General features: G+C 36.3%; 1 protein-coding gene across 1 annotated transcript in view; it reads right to left on the bottom strand.

Moving 5' to 3' along the window:
• Positions 1–22,288, bottom strand: part of htr1fa (5-hydroxytryptamine (serotonin) receptor 1Fa) — a 29,766-nt gene extending 7,478 nt beyond the window's left edge. The window contains exon 1 of the mRNA XM_014970172.2: positions 22,125–22,288. The gene's annotated coding sequence lies outside the window, so the exon portion shown is untranslated. The remainder of the gene's footprint in view (positions 1–22,124) is intronic.
• Positions 22,289–23,374: the final 1,086 nt, after the last annotated feature.

Here is a 23,374-nt window from a genome sequence, read left to right as displayed (position 1 = left end):
GGAGTGACCAGATTTTCCAAATCATTTCTAATTGTCTACATTCTCTAATAACAGAAGATATGCTCAAACACAACAGTACTGTACAAAAATTACTCAGCATTCTACAACAGACTCATTCAGCATTTAATAAAAGCAGAAGCATTTCAAAATGCATCCTTTGAATTTTTTTTTCCACTGTGAAAGCGCAAACCAAAGGCAGTGTAGCCCGAACAGTTGTAACAATATTACAGCTAACATCTTTAATTAATTCAGCATTTGTCAAACTGATTGACCTAATGCTCAATATTTAGGGTAAAGCTTAAAATGTAACTTTAATTTGTGAAGGTTTCAAAAATCAGCTTTAATGGCAACTAAATTACAGTTGAATTCAATGTTTTAGTTTAAGTCTAAACTAGTTTTAGGGGGAAGACTTTTACAAATAGAATAAAATGTTCCATGAATCTCAAACGGCACTTTGAAGAATCTATGTTTTCTAGAATAATCCAGTTCAGATCTGAATATAATTTGAACAAAAGGTGGTCAAACATCTGGACAGAAAGCGATAGTAGCTGAATGATTTTAATTAATCATACAGCACAGTGCTACTGTGAGCTGGGGTTTCTGGGTGGTCTGCAAGCTTCTGGCTACCAGAACAAAAAGTTTTCCTGAAGAATTTGGCATTGTAAGATGAAAAGTGATGCTGCCTTTTTCCGCCTAAGCAGGGTGTACATGTGTTTGCACACATGAACTGCAGCATACACACAAATATAAGCCATCACAGAAATAACTGGGATTATTGTCAAATGAATCACCCAGCTTCTGACACTTTGCTACGTTGCCCCTTCTATCCACTTTTGCTCTTACAAGAACAGGGATGTTGCATCTGTCATGTTGTAGTAGAAGCTTTGAAACACAGCTTGGCCCAGGCAAGCTGTTGAGCTGCCAAATGCTGCTGTGAAAGAGGGGAGCTGTGAAGTAGCCGATGACTGACTGACAGCTCAAGGAGCTTTGCAAAGTAAATGACATGTGAAAAAAAGCAAATCTCATTTATTTACTAGTCTGTGTTTTTGTTTGTATTTTTCATCCACTGTCATATTTTTTATTATTTTTTTTTTATGTCTATCGCAAAGTCTGCTGGTAAGAAGATGAGCTGCATAGATTATTTTCTAAGATGCTAAAATGCTGGTTTAGTTTCTGTAATGAGTGCAACTAAATGTCATACTTTCCGTGTAATTTATCCATATTCTTCACACATTTCAGAAATTCTTGTGTTTAATCGTTTTATTTAGTGGCTGTGATTGTTGTTTTATTTGATTTACACAGAAGTAAATAATCCAGTGCACATATTTGAAAAGCTACCATCAGAAAAGCCACTATCACTTTCTGTCCAGAGTTGTATATAGACAACCAGACATCCAAATGCTGTGTGCTAATGTTCTAGCAATGTTTTTCTAACACTGTTATTTAGCTTATATTATGATATGCAGCTGTTCTGTACAAATAAAGATTGACCCGCCCACAATCCTGGAAAACTGGGGAAACCGAAACGACAAATTATTCAACTATTAAATATCTGACAACTTGTGTGTAAAGCACTGAAGGTGTTAGATGAATATATTTAAAATGAAAAGTTGTCTAGAATGCTAAAGCTAGATAGCCTTGCACTCTATGCATTTTGGGGAAGTTTATCACAGCTGTGTACTTGGCGACTGTTGGCCTGCCTGTTTTATTAACCAAAAAGTCAGACTGAGTGACTCCTGCAGCCAACAGCAGCAGGCGGCGCTAATAAAATAACTTGTCTGGCATAAAAACCAAAAAGTAAGAGTGAGTAATTAGCTGCTGGAACAATGGCAAGCAGAAAGCCAAGTTTCTGAAAAATGATTCAACAAAATGGGAAAATCTTACAGGGGGCTTTGGCTGCAATTTATTCTACTATTAACTTCCAGCCACTGCAGAAATGAAGTGCATCAACCAAGTAGGGCTGCTGCATAGCAGGTGAAAGCTGAACCTGAAATCACCAGAAGCACAAGGTGATATATATTTATATAGTTTTTAATTTACCCTTGTCTTAAACGTTTAATTAGCTTCTATTAACTGATGATTAAAAAAAAACCCAGACATGCTGAATTGCTAAAGAGTGACATTGTTTTATGATAAATTGACAGATGCGTGAATGAGACTAAAAACAAACAAACAAAAAAACAAATAACGCATCCGCTGCCACCACTCTAAACAGGCTGGTAGGAATTGAATAAAAATATTTAATGAACATGTTTTCTACTTGTTTTTTTCCCCTTTTTCTTCTCTTTCATATTTCTTCTGTAATTGTGGAAGTGACACTAAACATATGAATCTGGAAATTGTTAGAAGCTTCAATTCTATGAGGAAATAAATAGTTAATTAATCATAATCAACTCACTTGCTGGTTGTTTTATCAGCCTTCACAAAAAATGCAGTGAAAAAATATCAAGCCACGTTATCTGCCCTTTACCCTGTAATAAAAATATATTTTGAACATAGCCAGACACAGTCTACAACTCATTCTTTAGCTGTTTATTTACTCATGAAAAAAAAAAAAAAACTGTTGCAGCTATGATGAGGTTAATGAAAAATAAAATCTGGACAAGCTATTAAATATTCATTATTTTTTCTTACTGGTACAAGTTTTCATATTTTTTAAAGAGCAAGAGCATGGACATGTCTCAAAAAAGTTTAACTTGTGTTGTCTCTTTCTCATAGTACAGACATAAAATTTCCTGTCAGGTCTTCTTTTAGCATCTTGCTGTCTTCCTTTGTGGTTAACATCCTTGGACAGCCAGGCCTTGGCACAGAAGCATTTATTTTGAAAGTCCTCATCTTACAGACTATTTTCTGTACAACAGAGCGGATGATTTAAAATTCTTCTGAGACTTCCCAAACCCTTACCAGACTAATAATCTCCTACACCTTCTATCTCAAAGGCCTCAGGCAGCTCTTTTGATCTTGTCATGGTTTTAATTCTTTCTTCAGCTGGACAAGCCGCCTTCAAAATGTGGTCTAGATGTTTTAATCATCCACGTCCAATCACCTGATGTCGTGTTTTCTTTTTCTATTTGTACTGGAGGCAGGCAATGAATGTGACGTTCATTTTTCCTCACCACCAAAACACTTTTAAAATGCTGTTTTACAGAATAGCTCAGGAATGTGTTTTTTGTCAGTTTTCATGGTTTTTAATATTTGAATTTCGCAGCTTAGTTACATTTCATATTAAATATCTGTGTTCAAACATGTTGGAAAAACCTATAGTCCCCATTTGTAGGGTGTCCAGATTTTTCCCAGGTATCTGCAAGATACTAGGTGATAAGTTGTACTGTATGCGTAACTCGTAGAGTAATAATCTTAGGAGTGACTGACAGGGTGATGTCATTTGCATTTTGCTGAGAGAGGCAAATGAAATGTTATGTCTACTTAACAGAAGTCTCTGTTCTCTCTCACTGATCCGTGTCCTTCTTTTCTACTGTTTCACTTCACAAATCTAAGTTGTCTTTGTGACTGTCGTCATGCTGGCAGAAGCACCAGCTGGAAAATATATTTTAGGGAACTGGTTGAAGTATGTTTTGTTTGTGTTGATGGTTGCTACATTGATTACATCAAACAGTTCTTCTACAGAGTGATTGCCGTTATTAAAAGAAAGCAATGAAATAATTACTTGTTTAAATGTTTGTCTTTGCACAACCCTCTCCTCGCTCCTGTCAAGGCCAAATGTACATGGGAGATACTGAATCAGATTTATATTGCTAGGTATATTAATGTGTGTGGCTTAGAGCCTTAAAATGCGTTTCACTGGATAATGAACCCAATAACATGTAAAACATATATTTCTTCTTGTTGCATTTATTAGTATGCAGCCATCGTACAGCTGATTTATTCAAGTCTCCACACTCAATGCCTCAGACATGAAATATTTTTTATAGTCAAAGCTTCCTGGAACTTAAGACCATTATTTCCCTTCATTAGTGAGCACTCTCCCTCCCCAAGAGTGATTTTATGCAGGGCTGAAAAAAGTGCATCAAACCCACCATCTTTATCTGTTTATGTATCTAATTTTCCCAGAATGTCTCATCTGTTAAAGAAAGTTGGAGTAAAATCAAAATAAATCACTACATAAAGCAAAAAAGGGAAAAATAACCGTGCAAAATGGCCTTAGGTGAAGAAATATTTACTACCTATGATGTTACTTTAGGATGTAGAAGTGGATCTGTTATGTGACGTGCCTCAAGAAAATTAGGAACAAGTCGTCAGAGGAGAAACAGAAAAGCAAAAGATAAAACCCACCAATATCTGAGAAAGTAGTGATTTACATTGTTTTTCTTTTGCACAGTATACTCGTCGAAGTCATGAAGAATCCACCCGATTCTTTCAAAAAGCATTTTTGGAAGTTTTAAAATGGTAAACTTTGTGTTTGAACTCAGCCTGTTTACAGAGTAACCTATATAGCGGCGCAGATAACTTTTGCTGTGTAGGTAAATACTACAAAAGAGGAAAAGAGAATTCTTCTCGTGCAGCTGTAAAACACATGGATGGATTCTTACGCAGCAGAAAGAGAGCGACACAACATGCACATCTTGAAGCAAACAGGTGTACAACCCTACTTTGGCGATAACATCCACAAGAAAGATAACGGTAAAACGAAAACAATCTCTGAACTACATACGTACTACAAACATCGAAATCATTCATGTCCACAGAAATACCTTCCAGTTTGTAGTGGGATGAGTTTCAGAACTTTTTTTTGAACGCTATTTCAACAAATAGCATGCAAGACGGAGACCTGTCACATACGCACAACTCTTCAACATTCATATAGAAAATTCACCAGATGAGTCCTTTCAGGATGTGATGACCAGACATAATATTTACATTTTTGCAGACAGCAGAGCTTTTTACTGAGCCTCATGTTGAATCAATGATCAGATTTTAGGGTCTTAATTTCATTTGGCTAAAAATGTTTCCTCAGTAGCACATTCGACTAAAACAAGATAAAAAAATAGAAGGTGAGAAGATAAGAAATTAAGTTTAATTTTAAAATTTTTATTTTTCCAGCAACAAAGTTATAATAAATGCAGTTTGAAAGGTGGGTTCTGATCAAACACATCTAGTGCTTTGAGTGTCAGGGACATTTTTGGTGGAACTGATGATTATCTAGAACTGTTTTTTTTTTTCTATTATTTTCAGTTGAGATCCAACTACTGGCAAAAATTAGGCCTCCGGTGAACAGTATTACAAATGACTGACCTCTGAGCAATGCTTAGGCTGGAAGGCGGACTTAACACGAGGCACAGTGATGCAGAGGAGGATGTCCTTAAGCTGTATTTAGTAAAGATCTGACAATGTAGCTCCTTTCTATACGCTACAACCACTAATTGGAAATATTTATTTATTTTTCTTATTCAAATTTCTTTTTTATTAATGAGTAGGGTGTAATATTTTTTTTTCTTCTTTTAAAACTCAAATCGACTTTTTTGTTTTATTTTATTTTTTACTTTTTCTAGAACTCATTACCACTTATGGCTATCTTTAGTTTTTTTCTGATAAAGCTCAGCTTTTACAGTTTATTGTGAAGATTTGTGAGTGACGAGCCAAACTGAATCAAAAATTCTGGGAGCTCTCAAAGTGAGGAACGTGAAGCAGTGAAGCCTATATTTAGTAATAAGGAAATTATCTGCAGCCAAGTAAGAGTAGGAGTGCATGCGACTGTAGAGTCAAGACTGTCATACTGTATGTTTGGCAACAAGAACAGGTTATCCAGAGAGAGATATTGCTCTAAAACATGGAGGGTGGCAAGTATTCAGATGTTTGCAAGATGCAAACATGAGCAACTCTGGCTTTACAATGCTGGATGGTTCTGTGCTGCTAAATGAAAGGCACTGCTGACATCTACCTCAAATTTATGTTGAGAAATGAAGAAATAATGCTCTATATATACATGTCGTCAGAGTTTTGTGTAAAACAAGTTTTGTTGTCTTTTGTGATTTTGTGTCTGCGGATCCTGATTTGCCATTTGGAGGTTGAGTGAGCTTATAGTAAAAATTAGATATTGGCTGAAGCACTTTGGCTAATTTGTACATTTTTGGTCATTTGGGTTCTTTTTCACAAATTTTCAGTGGGCTGGAGGTCTGCACTCAAAACAAGACACATTTGTTGTCTTGAACTTTCAACTTATGTGTCCTGCTCAGTGATGTTGTCCCGACATGTTAGCAGTTTCAGGAGTGCTGCATCCCCCTGAAAAACATCTGCAACCATTTTTTTTTTTTTTTACTTTTCAGATGCCACACAATTTTCTCTTTTGGTCCAATTTGCCAGGGGAAAATAAACTAAAACAATATGCAAAACTTGAAACACAGGGGTCTTCTACTCCAGTCCTCAAGGGTTGATGGATGCAACTTTTAGATGTTTCCCTGGTCCAACACACCTAAGCAAATGAGAGAATTACCAACATGCAATCACGTAGTCCTGCTAATGAACTAAGTATTTGACTCATGTGTTTAAGCAGAGACACATGTAAAAGTTGCAGGTCACAGTCCCTGCAGTACTGGAGTTGAAGACCCGTGTATAGAGTGCTGAATAGAGTGTGGATCTCATAAGGCCCCACTGCTGTCCATTACATAAACAAACATCAACCTCTGCAACTTAATGTAGCAGAAGTTGAATATTGCATAACACATATTGTAGTCTAGAAGTGAATAATTGCAGCAAGTCCCTAAAACAAGAGCTGAGACATTTAACTTTTAACTGTATAAATAGTTAATTTCACTTTTATATGAGGAAAAAAACAAACAAACAAAAAAACAGATCTCTTGAGTATTGTTTCTCAAAGTTAACCGGTGCAAAACTTCCCTTAACTAAACAACAGAAAGAGCAGTAATAGTGGCTGGGGATAATACTTGTTCTTAGTGCCAGAGCTACAAATCATTAGGGCCCAATCAGCCATGACTCACATGAAATGGTTGGTGGTGAAAGGTTTTGTCACATAAGCTGCCATTTACTTTAAAGCCATCTGTTTTCTCATGACGGCTTCCAAAAATGAGCAAAATGTGCTATCTAAAGACAAATTAATAATTAAAAGTCGTATGGTATCACAACTTAATAAAGCCATTCATTTTAGATATCTTTATAGGTAACCATTAGGGTAACACCAAAGGTTAATGAGTCTTAAAAACAAAATTTAAATATGCATCGCTGAGGAAAAGTGTTGGCCCCATTTTAGATTTCTTCTGTTTTTGCTCTAAAGAGTCACACTTGAATGTTAGAACACACACACACACACATATATATATATATATATATATATATATATATATATATATATATATAAAATCATTAATTTCTACCAGCCTAAAAGGGTCACAGAGTTAAGACTATGGAACGGGTATCCACCGTGAGAGCTGTTATTCACAAATATAGAAAAGAGTCGAGAGCTGTGAACATCCCAAGGGCTGACCAGCCTACCAAATTACACCAAAAGTACATTAACAACTCATCCAGGAGGTCACGAAAAACAAAACATCCAAGACATCACTTGTTTCAGTTAATGATTCAACAAGAAGACCAAAATAGTTTCCATGGCAACAGAAGGAATATTCTGAAAAAATGAAATAAAAAATACGACACGGTGAAGGGACATGATGAAAGTGTATGAAGTTGACAGTAAAAGTTGATTTTTTTGACACATTGTGTGCAACTTTTTAGACTAGCTGTGTATGTAGATATATTCAAAATGGTTAGTCACCAACCATTTAGTTAGTGTTTGTGTGTCATTACAACACACTCAAAGTCTAAGTGTGCTGTAATGACCTCTTGACATTTGTAAAATAAATAGAAGAAAAAAAGCTCAATTTCAGATATTCATCAAATATTTAAGGTAAGCAAGGTTTGACACTTGACAGCTTGCAGAAATGTACTCCCTTTACATGTCTTTCATCCTTCAGATGAAATGACAAGATGAAAGGTTCCATCTTTATCAAAATTTAACTAGTGTATTAATACAACATCAAGTGACACAAACAGAACTGTGGAAATACAATGGCAAATTAAACAAACAAACAAACAAACAAGTAAACTTTTAATATTGATCCCATCTGAGGGTATTTAGGTCATTTGGTATTGCAGATTGATGAAATTAGTTAAGAAGAGCGTAATGTGTTAGGATTGTCTCCCTATTTCTGCACAAAGGAATGGAGGAACACTGAATATGTAAAAACATGCGAGATTTCACAACTCACACTGAGATGTGACAATAACATTGTCAATATTTTATAAACTGTATGCAAAAAGAAACAATTAAAAAAAAAACACCAAATAAAAATTTGCACAAAGGCAGACAAAATGATCCAAAAATTCAGGACTTTACATGTATTGTTGGAAATACCTCTTAAAGTCTACATACAACTGTATGTTTGCAGAGCTGTACTAGGGACTAATGATCATCAAGCATAACACTGTAGCACTACAGCAGAGCACACTTCTCACTGCTGGAAACTGATTAATATGTACAACTGCTAGAAGAAAGCAAGACTTAAGTTCAGCAACTTAGAAAATATAAAACATGCATCCTATAACATTGTAAAACAAAACAATGTCAAAATCTAAGTAGCCTACAGCATTGCATCAGGTGTTAAACACAGACAAAAAGACATTTTTTTTTAAATCATTATTCTTCCTCCCTGAAAAGGTGAATTTCTGGCTTACTACCATATGGGTGAGTGAGTTTCAAGCTGATGCTCCCAATTTGAGAAGGATATCAAAGTAAGGCCTGCAGACAAATGGATGACTTTTTTTTTTATTTTTTAATAAATTAACATACTTTCTTTTTCCTTCATGGTGCGCTAAGGGGATTAGGAAATATAGGTGTGTTAGATTCTACTTCTATAACTGAACTTCACCCAATGTAGCTCTTGCTAACAACACAGTTAGTCATAGTCACTTAACCCTTGTGTTTAGAAATGGGCTCCAACCGACCCCACACCCGTATCACTTGTATCATTTGCCTCAGTTCTCGCATGCACAAGGGTTAAGTTAAAATGTATACTATGAAAAGGACTGAATTGAGTAATTATAAATAAATTTGTAAAAAACGTAAACATCTAAGGTGAAGGATAAAATTAGCTACATTGATCATGTATTTAGTAGTGCTGATCAAATCAACACATTATAATTTATTTAATTTGACTTTGTATAAGTGCATCTCAATCAGTTAAAAAAAAATTAAAAAATATATCAAAATACTCATCTATTTAACCAGTTTATAATACAGACAAATATTTTTCAAGTGTTTATTTTTTTCCAGTTTGATGGGTATGGCACACAGCTAAATAGATCCCAAAACAGAAATGCTACGTTACATCCATCTCATGACCTAGACAGTAACGGAGAAGAGTTATGACTTGACAGCTCTCTCCTGACAGTAGACAGTCTCTGACACCTTCCACAAGAAAGCTGGGCTGCAAAAGTTTATTGCTAAAGAAGCCGGATGTTCACAGAATGTTGTAGTATATTTATGGAAACATGAGTGGCAGAAATAAGTGGCAGAGAAAGATGCACAAATAACTGGGATAACCAGAGCCTTGAATGTAAAGCATAGCCCATTGAAAAGTATGGGGGAGATTGACAGGATGTCGACTGCAGCTGGAGTCAGAAGAAACAGGCAAACATAAGACACCGTCTACAATTTTTGAAGGGGGATATTATGCGTTGTACCAGGCACATTGTGCAATTTTTAGCCAAATCAAGCAAATATGTTACCTTCAGTTGTTATGAAAATGCACATGTCAAAATAACTTGAAACAAATGTGACCTTGAATTTGGCCTTTCTCTCCTTAAGAATCTCATATGCTTTCAGCAGGTCACCACAACAATGCTCCATCATGCCGCCCAATGATGTCATTCACAACTGTCCTTAGGAAAGTTGTAGGTTGGCTCCAAGGCAGAGCTTTGGGTAGAGAAGTGCCGCATCGTACAATTGTTGACTGTGTGGTATTTTCTTTATAACTTAAATTTTGCATTTTTGTTATGGAAAGCATCTCGAACCACCTTGCTGCTGAAATGTGCTATACAAGCATTAAGACGCCCCCAAATGGCTGCCATGGGAGATTCCAGAATTTCACAAACATGAACGAATGAGCCAAAGCAACGCTCAAGGTATGTTTTTGATGAGAGAACGACATATTAGCAAATTAGAAATTATAAAACACCAACCGGTTGGTACTGTGAGTCTGCTGAGCTTATCATATGAATGACTTCTCAGTTCAACACTCCTAAGAATGACTGTAAAAAAGTATAAAGGCACTGTTGTGATGACACACTGAGTCCAATTTGAAGGCATCAACTTCCAAAGTCAAATTTATTTTATATTTGATATATGCAGCCTTTTTATAACAACCAAAGGTACATTTCTTATTCTCCTAACTTTCATACATGGTTCTAGCTTTATATTTGTGGGAATCCTAGTGCCTAGGACCAACTATATGCTCACTTAATGGTAATGTATTTTGCAAAACTCAATATTTAAATGTTTAACTTGTCATGGTGTGGCAATAGTTTTAAGTTACCTTTATTGGAAATGGTCTCTTCAGGCCACAGCAATCTCCAAATGGATCGGCTATTTTCTAAAGTGGATAGGAGGATCTTCTGTCCCAATGGAGACAGGACAACATATAAGGTATTGATTGATTGCTGCAGCTCTTTCTGTCACAACACTCGGTATTAACAAGGCAGCACACGTAAATTCAAATTACTTAAAAAGAAACTGAACACAAGAAGGGCAGCCCTTTATTCAGCTTTCTTTCGGAGCTAAACAATTCTTTGCAGTCACCATATTTATGTTTATTCATACCACATTTAGAGCACAGAAAGTTGTTCTGAAGCAATACAATTTGACAGTAAGTAATGTCTACACGCAGTACTAAATCATGACAAAAAAAATCAATGATGTTCTCATCAAAAATGTTTGCGGCAAAAAGATTAGATTAGCCTGGCCAGACATATGGCGAAAAGGGCGGCTTAATAGTTGCTTCCTGGAAACATATTTAATCTGACTTTGCATGGTTAAAAAAAGTAATTTCTTAAAATATCTAACTTATTTTGTCAGTAAACAAGTTCATAAAATGTTGCAACATGAAGGGGCTTATTAGAGCACAGGGTTGCTTCCTGGAAACATATTTAATCTGACTTTGCATGGTTAAAAAAAGTAATTTCTTAAAATATCTAACTTATTTTGTCAGTAAACAAGTTCATAAAATGTTGCAACATGAAGGGGCTTATTAGAGCACAGGGTTGTTCACAGCCAAATTGCATCTGATGATGATTTTGTTTTGTTTTTTAAACCTGGATCAAACTCAAATTGTCTCTTCAAATTCCTTTACAATTTTTACTCTCTGGTTGTCTGGTGACGTTACTGTTGGACCAAAAAAAAAAATGAGGCTCACTTTATTCAAGAGCACAGAGCTGCAAATTCTACCAGTGACCATGTTCACATGCACATCAGTTTGTTTATTGAAAACAATATTTAACATTGTTCGTATTTCCAATTTAAATCAGTAATCAGTTGCTCCCACAAAACGTCCACCAGTCATGTTTATGCACATAGAAGTCATTTTTTTTCCCATCAAAATGTGGGTCATTACTTGGGTTTCTTCATAACCCCAGTCAGTTTCCTTTTTGAGCGCAAATGTCCAGTTTTGTATAAGATCGGTGAGAGCAACCTACTTTCTGAAAATGAGAGCATCTCTAAACTGAAGGCAAGAGTTTAACACTATGCAAAACTTTAACAGAAAGATACAGAGTTGAAAAACTCAAACTTGAATGAAGCTAAATCAAACACAGGGTGATATTTTTCTAAGTGTTTGCTTATTTTATTGATTAGCCCATGATTTATGGGTAATGAAAACCCCAAACTCAGTTTCTCATAAAATTATATTGCATCATACAAATATAAAAATAGTTTTATGTAGGACTTGAGAGAGAACAATTAGTCAACAATAGAAGATCTCCTCAAATCATCACTGAATGTGGAAACTTCTGATTGGTCCTCAAACAATATGGATTTTGTGGTTCACTGCTCGCCCTCTACAAACTGAAACATTGATTTCCAAAGGAAATGTGACATTTACTTTGACCTCTCAACAAATGCTCTGAATTCTCCTTAGCCCAAGTAGCACACTTCTCACATCTTTGATTCAACAGTGACTTATACACCAATGCATTTTTGCATGGCAGCTGTTGAGGCTTTTCCTCTTCCCATAGTCCATCGCTCATGAATTTCCCCCAAACTTCTGAATGGTTTTTGTTTCAAGATCCTCTCAAGTCTGTGGTTTTCCCTGTTGCTTCCACACCTTTTCCCCCATTATTTTCCTTCCATTCAATTTTCCATTAATGTACTTGCATAACACACTGCATGATAGTTTCTTTAGGAATGACCTTTTGTGGCTCACTCTCAATTTGGAGAGTGTCAACGACTGTTGGCTGGATAGCAGTCTTCCCCGTAGGCCTTAACATGATTGAAGTACCGGAGTAAATGTTTTCCCGTGATACTTTAATTTATTGAGATGTAACTTAAAACGTGACCTTTGCAAAAATACCAAAATAGCACTCTTAAAATGTGCCTTCAGGTTGCTTTAGTCCAAGGACTTGGCTAATATAAACATCTGAGTGTTTATGAGCCTCACTTCAATTCCAAGACCTGAGGGAGAAAATTTCCACCCAGTCTGTTTCTAACGTGACTTATAAACATATCACTAGCAAGCTTATTATTATTTTTGAAGAATTGCTTAAGCAGTGTTTTCTCACTGTGGGAATTGATAATGCTCATGCTCACACATACTGCATCACTTAAATGCACAATATGTACTAATTCTGATGCAACGTTATCATGCCTACATCCACAACCCTCCCACACACACAAGGGCAAAAGCTTTGAAAAGCAGCTACAATAGGTCGGGGACGTCAAGGTGATTTCTCAAAGGGTGAAATTATTTTTCTATTTTAAATATAAAATGGTTAGTTGTAACATTTTGACTTCTCACAAGTAAAAAATATGATAATGTTAATTTTGTAAAATCTTCCTCAGATTTGCACGGAGGATAGGCGCCACAAGGCCAAAGGCGTGTGGTGATAAATCATACATGCTACGTGCTCACAGCAAGTAAAAGAGTTTTTCACCAGCTGCTGTCATGATAACATCTCCGCCCATCTTACTCAGCTTCAACAAAACAAAACAAACAAAAACGATGCATGGCTTTATTTCTCATTTTTAAACATTCATAGTTTGTTGAGCAGTCTTGACCTTAGTGAACTATGAAGAAAAGAGAATTTACTGACATCCTCTGCTAAAACGAACACTTAATGGAATTACTGAGAAAGGAAATCAATACACCTTTTAACTGGATGTGGTTTTGACCTAAGCTTAAAAAAATAAAAACTGGGAAATTTGTATTCAGACCTTGTGCCTTTCTAACTGAGCAACATGGATAATCGTTTTAGAATATGTTGGACTTACAGTACCTGAAATTCATGACTGGACTAAACGTCTTTCCATTTCTTTCCATTCTGAAATGCACTAATCAGATTAGATTAGATTTTTCTCCTCCTCTCCCCAAAATTTAAGCATTCAGGTTTTTGTATCTGCAGACAAAAGTACAGCTCACTCAGCAACCAATTCAAATGTGATAAAACTCACTCAAAAATGACAAATATATTTTATATTGTCTTTAAAACCAAGACGAATATTTAAGTAGGATAATGCAAAACGTCTGTTTACTAATCAAAGCCATACAAGAAAAAAAGCTGATTAGTAAGCCGCTTTCAACAAAAAATAAAATATTTGACACAAAATTACTATTGTGCTAATTCCATACCAGCCCATACTTGTCACAAATGGAGTGGCTGAAGGGCAGCATCATGTCAGATCACCACCCATGCAGACACTAATACTAATTAATTGCCCCTTTGAAGCGATACTTTATTTCAAATTCAAAGGATGTGCATATGCATGCAGATTTCTTGAACTCTTAGCTAGTTTGCTGCTATAAAAATGTTCTTATTTATATATATATATATATTTACAAAGAATTTGTAAAGTATTTAGGTCCAGCAACAACTTCTCTCCATGATTTATGTCCGCAAAAGCAGGCATGGTACTGTGGATATAGAAACTCGGCTAACCCTGCTATTTTGCAAACAGTGTTGACAGTTGGTTGAAATATTACATGATAAATATGTCTAGGCTGCTAACAAGAGCAGTTCTGTATTTATACGGCATCATTCCTTTGCCATCTGTAAAACTGATGTATTTCTCAAAAATAGATCAACAGCAGAGCCAAAATGAGAACACACAGTAGTCCATGGAGGCCAAAAGCAACTAAGAATTTCACATAAATGTTAGAATAAGATAATTACATTTTGCTGCACCTTTTGAGTGATAGGCAAACTGATTTCAATTGGTTTGAATCTCTGTTGTAACGATGGCAAAGGGAAGGAAAAATAAAAGACAATCTTGAAATTAGATGCAGGGTAGTGAACATCATTTAATAGAATTTAGAATTATGCGTCTCTGAAACTCAAACTACAAAAAAGTACATCTCATAAGAAAGATGTCACTGTCAAAAACATCATCTATATAAAGCTTCGAGTTTAAATTCCTGCTCTGCTTTAAATGTTTACTGAGACCCGTAATTTCCACGCCACTAATGTCTGTGTTTTTCACATCTCAGAATATTTCCATTCATCAAGTTTATTATTTTCAATCAGTATGAGAAAAATGCAACTGCTTTATTTCAATTAACTGCTGGATACTGCCTAGGAAGGGGAGAGGCATCACTACATTATTCTCTGTATAGAGAGTGAATGTCAGTCACGTTCTCAGGGATCTAAGGGCCTTAAGCAGCTGGAATAGTATGATGGGAAAAAGTTAATCTGTTCTGAAACCGTTACTTTGTGCAGATTGAAAGTGTAAGTAAACAGGAAATCACAACTACACTTTAAGCTAAACTGCAATGTAAAGTTGATCATCTTAGCCAAAAATACATGTAGACTATAATATAAATGGCGAGTTTTATTGAAAAAATGTATCTTCTGCACTAATATAATTTATAAATGTAACATTGCAAAGAATATTACTGTTGCTAGGAAATTTTTCCAAATCAAATCATCCTCATTACTCCCAAATGATGAAAACTGAATCATCTTCTAGCATCAGCTAGGAAATTTTAATCTTACACAAAAGAGTCAGAAAAAGTTTGGGAACTGGGTCTAAACATTTATACTGGACAAATTAGAAGATTTCAGCCCCTCTAATGGCTTATAAACGTGAGCTAGATATTTAATATCGCCCGCCGTGTATAAGCAGACATAGGATAGCCGTATAGGGATGCTGCTTTACTCTGCTCTCCACCCTCAAAACATGAAGGGGTACATACGGCTTTGTGACCATTAAATAAAGTACTGGGCATTCTATCTACACTCATTGTAATGGACATTAAAAGCTGTAGGTGCTACTAGAGGGGCTTTAAGCTGTTGTTCCATTAGGAGCCAATTTCATAAAAGATGCCATGGGGGGGAAGACCATCTCTCAAGGCTTCGGACAAAGTCCACTTTACAGTATTATATACGGCCAGATGATTTATGACCTCTTCAAACCTGCCACCTTAGCGCCTAAAGGTTGCTCACAGTAAGAAGTTCACCTTTACCGAGTCAGTTATTGTGTACTCTCCTGAATTGATTTCTGCTACTCATGCGAGCTGAGAAATTACACGCACCCCCAACCTGCCTCTTCTTCTACTGCTGGTGTATTTCCCCTCATCAGCACACAGACACACAAACTCAACGGATGGCTGATGTGGCCGTGCTGCTGTTTTTAGTCAAAGGTCTTCAAATCCCAGTGATGAAACAAGAATAACTGTCTAGCATGTGGTTTCACTTGGCAGCTAGCCTTAATTTTAATTCTCATCTCCCATGGAATGGTGACAATTAATTAAATGCTAATTCTTCAAAGTTCTGGATTTTTTTTCATAATAGGCAGCGCTAAAAAAAAAACCCAACAAATCTCAAAATACATATTTCCAGTATCTGCCATCAAGAGATAAATATGGTGCATGCTTATAAAAAGCTATACATCATGTTTCTCTATTGGTATGCAGCATAATGTGTGTTAACATCAAACACCAAATGCAGTTAAACTAATTCTTTCAAAACTGTATAAAACAAAATGCCTTAACTAAAATAGTGCATGGTTGACGCAGGATCTCAGTGTAGGTTATAGATGGTGAAACACACAGTTCTGAGATTGTCTCCTGTAAATCAGGTATATTTTTTAAATAAATAATCCTAATCAAAATCGCAAGAGTGGAAAATATTTACCAATACATAGAGAAAGAAAGAAAAAAAAAACAACAATTGAAGCGTCAACAGCCTGCTCATTTGCTGTTCAAAAGTGGAAAAGCAAAGAAACCTCAAAATGGAACTTAAAGTATTGAAAAGGTGAGTTTATTTATAAAGGGCATTTCAAACAAAGCAAGCTGGACCAATGACAAGATATGCTCACTAAGACAATGAAAAAAAAGAAGATAAATATCAACTAAACGTAAAGGAATCTAAAAATAATTTAAAAAATTAAAGGAAAAAAAATCGTATTTAAAACAGAACAAACATGACTAAAAAGGTAGTTCTATAAAAAAAGGTACTACAAAGGTCAGCTGTGTTTTCATGTTTGGTTCATGGGACATCTGGTTAGTAGACCCGAGTGCTGTAGCATAAAGTGGTGTAAAAGTTCCTGAGAAGCAAGGACAACCCATGTGGCATTGTAAACATTCAACAAGACAATTAAATCCATCTAGTAACGAACATGAAGCCAATGGATGGAGGCCAGAACTGGTGTCATATGTTCATGGTCTCCTGCTCCTGTCATTTGTCAGGGTAGTGGCGTTCCACTGCATCAAAAGAAATAAACGGAGGTATTCCTGGCATCAGATCAGGATGCCCCCAGGGCACCTAACTTTGGAGGTCTTCCAGGCGCAGCTCAGTGGAAGGACCTACCTCAGGGTAGCCCTAGAAATCACTGAATGGACTGTAACTTCCTTGGATTGGGAACCATTAGGCTCTCTCTGGACATAAATTTTAATGTTAGAAGCTGAAAAGTTTAGAACCACTGGGAAAACTGACTTGACGGGTCCGTCACAGGACACATCCTAATGAAAAAAAGACAGGAAAACACACTTTTATGCAAAGTTTAGTTTTGCTTGACTACAACCTTTCACTACAGAATAAACAAGAAAACGTGATGAATGTGTGTGATAAAATGTTTTTTATATACATATATATATATATATATATATATGTTTTTTTTTTTTTTAAAAAAAGGTTGAATAGCGTCTCTCTTACACCCTCACTTTGACTCATCTGGTGTATTGTCTTTGCCAGCTTTCTTTCAGTGATTCATCTCTTAAAGTCAGTAAAATATTCTGTGAAATAAGTAAAAATAACGAACATCATCTAAACAATTTGATCAATGGCTTTTTGATGAGAACAGTTTCCCCTTCTAAAATGTTTAACTTTTAGTTACGTTCTTTATAAGCATTTAAATCTAAGTTACAAATTCAGATTTTGTAGTAAGGACGCTTTCGTCATTTCTTTTATAATGTATATGGATGAATTACTCAAACTGAGAGCTATTGTGAATGTTTGACATGTGTTTCTCCCACTGCGATAACACCGTTCTGTTTTACTTTGTTTGTTGCAATGCTCTTAGTTTCTGTCTCACAAGACATTTACTGTACAAAAGACATGAATCATTCGTCATTACAACCAAAATATATTTTACCACACTTCCATAATACTTTGAAGTCCTTCAATAAGCTTTTCATCTTAGTTTGGGATTTGTAGTCTCATATTCCACCTCGATTTGTAATACTTACTTTATTTAGATATGATAGCTTAAGACAAAGCGACTGGTGAAAAGAAGGAAGAAAGAAACAAATAAGGAAAAGAAGAAAGTGAAAAAAGAAAGCCTACACAGTACCTAAAAATGTTTCATGCTTCACTTTGTCAATCAATTTTATGACTCAGCTAATAGCTCTTTGGAATCTCCATGTTTGTGCAGAATGTGATAAATCTGATGCTTCTTAATCTGTAAAATATTTTTTGTAGACAACCAATTAAATTTATGCACTATTTGGTAGGCTCTTGACTACAAGTCCATGAAATGCAAATATTTACTTTTAAGTAAGTTGTCTGTCATGTGGTTACACAGCACAGGTTCAGGCTTTGTGTAGAGTCCTCTTTTATGCCTGCATTAGTCACAGGTCAGAGTTAAGCTGCTTAACAAATATCATGTCTTTAAAAAAAAAAAAGTTGAGTAAGGGCTAAATATTAAAGCGAGAAAGAAATCTGTTCATTCTCAAAGGAAAACTAAAGATGAGGTAGTTATTGCTCAATAATATCCACATGCAACTCTATAACAAAGTCTTAGTCCTATGACTAACACTAAAAGTCTTAGTCATAGTCACTTTTAACTTCCTGCATGATGGAAGTTAAAAGTGATTTTAAGACTCTTACCCTTCAATGTGAGGTAGAGTGGAAAATGCCTCCATGGATCCCTCCATCCTCTCCTGCTTATCAGAGTTCAGGTCACAAAGGTAACATTTCTGGGGGTGCTGTGGTGGCGCAGGGGCAAAGCACAACCCATGTGTTGAAGCCTTAGTCCTCATGCTGGTGGTCACAGGTTCGATTCCCAGCCAGGTGACATTCACTGCATGTCTTCCCCTTCTCTCATAACCCTCCTTCCTGTCAAACTACCTTCAAATAAAGGCCACTAGAGCCAACAAAACAAAGGTAACAGTTCCAGGCCAAAAACCAAGACATGCAGTGCCACTCTCCAACTCATTCAGAGAAATCCCAAGGCACTGAGAGTTCAAGGGATTTGTAGTTGTTCCAGTAATTTCTAGAGCTGCCCTGTGGTCTCCTTCCAGCAGGATGTGCATGGAAGATTTCCAAACGTAGGTGCCCAGGAGGCATCCTGATGTGTTGCCAGAAACACCTCTTATTTCTCTCGATGTGGAGGAGTTAAAGATGTATTCTACTCCAAGAGTGACTTTGGCCACTTTACAGCAATAATATTACATATGTTCGCCTTCAAGTGTTTGTAAGCCAGTTTGTTTTTCACCAAGGAGTGCAGCTTCAAGCCACTCGTATGCTTAAAATAAACTTATCTTCCGTCTCCCGCTGCCTTAAAATTAATTTGAAGTTTTAATTACAAACAGGTTTGGTAATACCATCTATACTTACATTTTGAAAGTATGCTGCAGTCTTGTGTAAAGAATCGAAACAAACGCATCCAGCAATTCTGTTTGTGCTTGATGTAGTATGCAAATGTTTTAAGGAAAAGAAGAGAGAAGAAGAGAGAAACTACAGCTGTTCCACTGGCAATTGGTTTCCTATCAGTCTAAATGAGTTACACTGCACTGATTGCTTTCTGCAACGAGGCCTCAGACCATCACCAGACAGGACTTTGTCCTTGCTTTGACTCTGCTTCTCATCATGGTGTCCATTATTTTTGTTGTCAACATCACTACTTCAGTGTAATTAAAAATCAGTAGTAAATGTATTTTCATTGCCACATAGAGTTCGACATCCTTCAGTATTTAAAATGTTAAAGCAAGAGGGTCCTTAAAGTACTATGGTAACATAGCTTCCTACAATTAAGTGTAGCATGGAAATATTGACACCTTTTAAAGACTCCTGAATGAAACCAAGTGTCACCACTTGCCTTCAGAGGTCAGCAGTTTTCAATTGAATTCTGGGATAAGAACAGCTTTTCATGGAGGCCTTAAAGATTTGTAAGAAAATGTTAGTGAAGAAACAGTCTCATGAAGACAAATTGACAGACCTGTTTGGTGTTTCAAGTAGGGTTTTGAACCTCTCACACAGCACAGTTCAGTCCAAAAGTATGGTATAACTACAGACCCACCAAATTATGGCTGTCCACATAAAAATAAATGCCAGGAAAGAAGCACATTACGCAGACAAGCAGCTAAGAGGCTAACATTAGCGCTGGCAGACCTGAAGAGATCTACAACTGAAGTAGGCGAATCTGTCAATACAACTATTAGTTGTGGACTCTACCAACCTCCATGAAAGAGTGGTAAGAAGAAAGCCATTTTCAAAAGGCCCATTCAAAGTTTGCCAAGCAAATGTGGCAAAAGCAATAAATGCAAAAAGAAGTTTGTTCGGTCAACATGCCCACTTGTTCTTCACGCAAAGTACTATGTGAGATGATAAAGTGTGAATGCATATAACTTTGAACACAGCATTATGGTGGCAGCTTAATTATGGGTGATTTTTTTATTTTCCGAGGACAAGAAATGCTGGGCAGAGTTGATGGGAGAGAGTTAAATACAAGGAAAATCTGGAGAAAGAGCTGCAAAAGCCTTGAAGCTGTGGCAGTAGTTGTCATACAACCAAATCTGCTTTGGAATAGTTCAAATACAGCTGTGAACATGTGTAAAACAGTCCCATAAAGGTTTAGACTTAAATACAATTAAAAATCTCCACTAGTGTTCAGAGATGCTCTCCATCGGATCAGATTGAACTTTAGCCATTTTGCAAGAACAAATTTCTGTCTCTAGATGTGAAAAGCTGCTAGTGATATGCCACTAAAGACTTGCAGGTGTAACTGCCAGAATGGCTGCTAAGTGTTGACACAGAAGGGATGAACAGAAATTCATGCCGCACTTTTCAGAATTTGTCATCCACTTGGTCAACCAACTACATTTTCTATTCACTTCCAAATTGTTCGCTACTTTGTGCTGGTGTTCCACATAACCCTGACATTTTATGTTATAATGCAACAAGTTATGAAAAGGTTTGGGGGTTTTTCAACTTCTGTATGGCCCTGAACAGCCTGCAGGCATAAAATAACATTTTATAGCATTTTTTTTTTTATCTGTAGAACCTATTTTATCACAGTAATTTTCTTACTATACTGTGCAGTAACTCCCAAATGCAATTATTTTACATTGCTTTACATTTACATTATAACAGACACATTTGAAAGAAACAAAAATTTAGTTTTTGTATTTCTTTAATTTTATATATATATATATATATATATATATATATATATATATATATATATATATATCCAACATCCAATTTCTGTTTTGGCGACTGGGTGGGATGCACATCCACAATGCTGAGCACACAGGTCCTCACAATTATACAACAGAGCTTTCAAGTCTCTCAGCCCTTTGATTCCTCCGCTATCTCCGTCGTACCATCCAATTCCGACAGTAAACGATTCCTTCGCAAACACTGCAGCACATTCAACTGTTTCACATGCAAACCTCATGCACTCTCCTACATGCCAAAGTTAATGCAGTGTTATGGAGCTGATCTCTTTGGGGCTGCTCCTGAAAAGAAAGTGAACCTTCTGTTTCTCAAAGAACCCAAACACTGCAGCTAAATGGATTCCTTCATGAATCCCAGAAAGTATTTGAAGGATGTGGTGCCATAAAAGTCTCCATCAGATGGGAGTCTTATTATGAGCAGATATTGGGTCCATACAGCAACACATTCATTACAACCTTTCCCTTCCAATCAAACCATCAGAAAAAGAAAGATCTTTTCATTTGTACTCCATCTTAATTAAATCTGAGGGAGTCAATCAGCAAACTCCATACCTGCAGAAGGTATGTTTATTTATTTGGTCTCTTGCATAATTAAAGCCAGCCTTCAATTATGTTGTGTGCTGCAGTCAATATTTTTGATTTGAGAGGGAAAAAAAATGGGAAAAAACTTAAATTAAATATATGCTGGCACAAATGTAAGGGTATGTGAGCCTGAGATCTTCGAAATTCGTCAATATAATACTTTACTAAACTGCGTGGGGAGATAATACTTATATGATTTATAAAGAAAATATAATTGTGTGTAAATTTAGCACATAAATGTGAGTAGAAAAACAGAAACAGAACATCTATATCAGTTGAGCCAAATAAACACCTATAGTATTAAACCTGTCTGTGTCCTGAAAGTACTTCTTAAATTCGCTTCCTTAATTAATCAAAATACGCACCAGCCTGTGTCCCATTATGCGCAGAACTTGCCAGAAATTAACTTACCCGGCTTCCGAAGCAGATATGAAATGACCGAGGAAAACCATCCGGAGCGAAAAGCACATTAGATTCCACATTAATGTTCATTCACAGCTTCCCGACGTTCACGCCGACACCCAGTTAGTGAGCCGACAGAGGAGCGCGCTCAGGCGAGAGCGAGCCTCTTGGCCACAGACAGCGGAGAGAGGTGCGTCAGTGGAGAGGAGGTGTGAAGACAATATATTAATAATAATAATAATAATAATAATAAACTGGAACATTTATTGTCAGATATATAAATACCCGTACCTAATTTTGCTCTGTGTCTATAGTGTATATTCTATGTAATGCATGGCCGGCCCAAGGCATAAATGCACTAGGTTGCTGCTTAAAAAAGACCCTAATCCAACAGGTGGCCTCCAAGTCCACCAGAATTCTCACACAATCAGGTTTACCAGTTGATTCTTTTTGTTTTATTTTCATATAACATAAATCAACCATAACTATGCTAAACAACATGTGTGCTCCTTGATGTTAGTCATTTTAATGTTGACCACAGAAGTCAGGCTTTTCCTGAGTAACACCAAGAGCTAACCTTTTAGAAGCCTTCCTATAAAACTAGCAAATCACAGTTCAATGCATTCACCATAAGTAAGAACAAGCTTTTTAAAACTATGTCAACATCAGGGAAACTGCATGCCTTTCCCTTAAAATATTTGGATTATACATAAATTGTTGAAGTAAAATCGTCTGGACTCCAGAAACCAAAACTGAAATACAAAACAAGTACTAAGCATCCTGATACCTTTTAAACATGCACATGTCTGCGTGTATACTTTCCCTCATACAGTATAAATAACTGCAGTTTTTCACATTTTTCAAGGCTCCAACAAAACTTTATGAAATGTAAATAAAATGCTTTCAGTGTTTACAAATTAAAAGGGAGAAAGTGTTAAATGCATCTGGATTCAGTCCCTTTGAGTCAGTTTTATGCAGAATTGTTGTTGCAGTTACAATTGGAAGTCCTTTGAATTTAGGCCTCCATTAGCTTTTGCACATCTTCAAACTTAGTCTATATAATTTGCAAAGAACACATTCTGGAGCTCTAGTGGCCTTTATGAAAAAAAGTGAACAGAGAGGAAATGGGCAGTCGGAGCAGTGAAGGTCCCAAGGTTGGGAACCATCCCTGGTCGAATCGTGCTGCTGCTAGATCCCGCACTGCCCTGCCCCACCAGTCTTAGTTTCATTTCATCAGACAATGTGGTGTGTTTTATCAG

The sequence above is a fragment of the Poecilia mexicana genome, unplaced genomic scaffold (genome assembly GCF_051168715.1).
Source record: "Poecilia mexicana isolate PSO_F unplaced genomic scaffold, ASM5116871v1 scaffold_2, whole genome shotgun sequence".
NCBI lineage: Eukaryota > Metazoa > Chordata > Actinopteri > Cyprinodontiformes > Poeciliidae > Poecilia > Poecilia mexicana.
The sequence above is the reverse complement of the archived record's forward strand: the minus strand, read 5'-3'. Positions and strand labels throughout refer to the sequence as shown.